The following is a 3909-nucleotide window of genomic DNA, read 5'->3' on the forward strand; positions in this document are numbered from 1 at the left end:
TGGTATGTGAGTTTTTAATTTAGGGGCATATGGGTCTTTTCCAGATTTCTTTATAACAAAGCTATGTCATTTTACCCAAGACTAGGGGCCCTATATAAGTAATTATAACTCCAAAACTCACCCATTCAAGTCATTTTTCTCAAAATTCAAAAGGAATCAAAGTTCTTCTTCTCAAAATTTTTCTCTCTCTAGAACTTGAAGAAGAAGAAAGGTGAAGCTAGGACTCAAGGTCAAGTCTCCATTCTCAATTTTTTGTGGGATTTGATATCAAGGTATGATAGCTTTATTCATCCATTGAATCTTTGCATCCATGGAGCCCCTATGATTCCCCAATTGAAAAGTAGACACTACATGAAAATGGATATACGACATTTTCTAAATGTCATATTATGATGTTTAAATGTCACAAATTTGTTTACCGACATTTATTTTACAGTAAATTTTTGTGTCGGGGATTTTTCTGACATTTAGGTAATTATCGAGAAGAATTTGTGACATTTAGGTAAATGTCGAAAAGAATTTGTGACATTTACTTCACAACATCTATGTAAATGTTGGTAAGATTATTACGACATTTATTTTTTGACATTTATGTGAATGTCGATAAGAAATATGACATTTATTTTTTACATTCAGGTGAACGTCAGTATGAGATGTATGCCATTTATTTTTGACAAATAGGTAAACGTCAGGATGGGATATATGACATTTATTTTCGACATTTGGGCAAATGTCGATATGAGATATTATATGACATTTATTTTCAATAATAATGTAAATGTTGGTATGAGATATATGACATTTAGTTTTGACATTTAGGTAAATGTCGGCATGAAATATATGACATTTATTTTTGATAATTAGGTAAATGTCAATATGAGATATATGACATTTAAGTAAATGTCAGTATGAGATATATGACATTTATCTTTTCTACATTTATGAAATGTCACTTAAACGTTATGACATTTAGATTAAATGTTGGTAAAACAAATTTCATGACACTTGTGACATTTATAAAATGTCACATTGAAATTTCTGACTCTTTAGTTAATGTCAATAAATGCTATTATTGAATTTCATAAAATTGGTGACATTATTTTATATTTTGCTAAATGTCATATTAATATTCTTATGTCGCTACCAAGTTTCTTTAAACATCCCAGAAAATTCTATATATAGTTTTTCTCAAGACACATACATACAAAAAATTCACGCATTCAAAACTATCTTCTTCATGACAAGCAAGAAATATTATGTAAAGCAAATATTTTCTGATATTATAATCAAAAAACAAAATAGCAATATAATAAGTTTTCTGTAAAAGTAAACAATGTCAAAACAAATTATCTTTTCTATCTCAAGTAAAATTGAGATCTAACTAAATGCAATAATCTCAACATAAAATCAACTAATTAACTCCTAATTCAAATGAAATTAAAATCTCTAGTAAATTTGCAATAAATCTTTATGAAATCATCAATCCAAAAGTCGGGCATGTTGAAGTCGATACTTGACCTCAATTTCCTTAAAAGTTCTGCACAAGAAATTCGCATGAGAAAATTTATAACTATATACTAATAGAAATTAGATCCCCATTAACTAGAACAAATTGGGATATCAAAAATGACGAATTGAATTTTTCTAAAAACAAACATATTAAAGAATTGATGCAAAATCAGTAATTATATACATGATTTTACTCCTTTTGAAAGAAAAGAAAGATCTTGTAGTTTTTTTCAAACATACCCACTTCTTTTTATTTGTGGCAACTACAGTAGTTCCAGTCCTCTTGATCATGTTTGCCTGAGAAAAGACATTACATTGATTATTTTGATACTTTACGAAATACAAAACTTAACATTTCATTGAATACATAAGTGTGTCAATTTTTCCAATAGGAAAATAAAAAAAGGTATAAGGTGTTAAATCAACTAATGTAGCTCAATTGTTTCATGCCTGCTCTTTGATAGTGCATATTCAAATTACAGGTAAAATCAAAGATAAATTTTTTCAAGATTGCTTCAACAAAAATTTGAATAACATTGATTCCAGAACGAAATACAAAACTTAACATTGATTGCTTCAACAAAAACTTAACAATTATTTTCATGGAATAACTCCGACAAAGAAAGTCACTATTGAAAATTCACATATTCAAGTAATAAGCAAGCAGATCACAGATAGCTCGTCCAACAATTCCTCGAATTTGCGAAGAAAAGAAGCGGTCCGCATCGCAATTTCAGAGAAGGAATTAGATTGGGCTCTAAAAATAATTTCCCTAGAACAAGATGGTATAATTCATGTAAATAGTGATGGGGGAATCAATTCTAATAGTTCTATTGGTTTTGCTGCTCTCAACATTTCCCCTGGTAATGCGTATGAATACACGTTCTGGAAACATTTTGGTCATTTCTTAATTTAAGGCACCTCATGAAATTGACCAGCATGTGAACAGCAAACTACACATCGGGAGTACAATACTTACCCGCAATTATAGGTTTGTTGTTCATACAATAAATTGTTCATATGATTGTCAAACTAAAACTTTCACATTCTTCCTAGGTTTGCTGAAGTCAAATATAGAATATGCCAGAAGAGAGATTTAGTTTACAAACACTGACTCCGCAATAACAAACTCAGATTATCCGTGTGAATCCATTCATCATAAGATGCATAGCAACATTCTCTATTGTATGATATCTCAAATTTTCACAATTAACACACGGATATCTAGTCAATCTTGAAGTTAAAAAATCATCAAGTGTCTTTGCATGATTTATAAAACTAGTGACACCTTCTGCAAATTCTAGAATAATACCCACTCGATCAGGAATTGTTTCCATTATACATTCAACTACGATCAAGCTCCATCTACACAAACAATAATAATAATTTTAATTGTAACATCTAAGTAACATTAACTGTAACTAATTTTGAATTATGTCCACCCACTTAATCAAATTATTTCAAATAATGAGTAAACCTAGCTAGGGGTTAACTAAACTTTATTAGAACTAACTAATTCCACCATCTAAATCCACAAACTAAACCACATTATTTATTTGAACTTATTTAAACTACTAAACAACTTTATCTCTAACTAGTTTTGACTTAATTCCAATAACTAAATCCACCAACTAAGCCACATTATTTATTTGAACTATTTAAACAACTTAACATCTTGTTTAACTCTAACTAGTTTGGACTTAATTCCACCAACTAAATTCACCAATTAAACCACATTATTTATTTGAATTTATTTAAACAACTTAACAACTTTTTAACTCTCACTAGTTTTGACTTAATTCCAACAACTAAATCCACCAACTAAACCATATTATTTATTTGAACTTATATAAACAACTTAACAAGTTATTTTTTAACTCTAACTAGTTTTGACTTAATTCCAACAACTAAATCCAACAACTAAACCACATTATTTATTTGAACTTATTTAAACAATTTAACAACTTTTTAACTCTAACTAGTTTTGACTTAATTCCAACAACTAAATCCACCAACTAAACCACATTATTTATTTGAACTTATTTAAACAACTAAACAACTTTAACTCTAACTAGTTTTCACTTAATTTCAACAACTAAATACACCAACTAAACCACATTATTTATTTAAACTTATTTAAACAACTTTTAACTCTAACTAGTTTTAACTTAATTCCAACAACTAAACCACATTATTTATTTGAACTTATTTAAACAACTTAACAACTTTTTAACTCTAACTAGGTTTTGACTAATCCACCAACTAAACCACATTATTTATTTAAACTTATTTAAACAACTAAAACAACTTTAACCCTAACTAGTTTTGACTTAATTCCAACAACTAAATTTACCTACTAAACAACATTATTTATTTGAACTTATTTAAACAACTAAATAA

At 28.2% G+C, this 3909-nt stretch overlaps 1 long non-coding RNA gene across 1 annotated transcript; it reads right to left on the reverse strand.

Annotated features, from left to right (window-relative positions):
• Positions 1–1305: 1305 nt before the first annotated feature.
• Positions 1306–2297, reverse strand: LOC125852214 (uncharacterized). Its single transcript, XR_007444984.1, has 2 exons — positions 1754–2297; positions 1306–1537 (listed from the first exon to the last, which is right to left on the reverse strand). It is a non-coding gene; the product is annotated as an uncharacterized LOC125852214 (long non-coding RNA).
• Between the last annotated feature and the right edge of the window lie 1612 nt (positions 2298–3909).

The sequence above is a fragment of the Solanum stenotomum genome, unplaced genomic scaffold (genome assembly GCF_019186545.1).
Source record: "Solanum stenotomum isolate F172 unplaced genomic scaffold, ASM1918654v1 scaffold32997, whole genome shotgun sequence".
Taxonomy (NCBI): domain Eukaryota; kingdom Viridiplantae; phylum Streptophyta; class Magnoliopsida; order Solanales; family Solanaceae; genus Solanum; species Solanum stenotomum.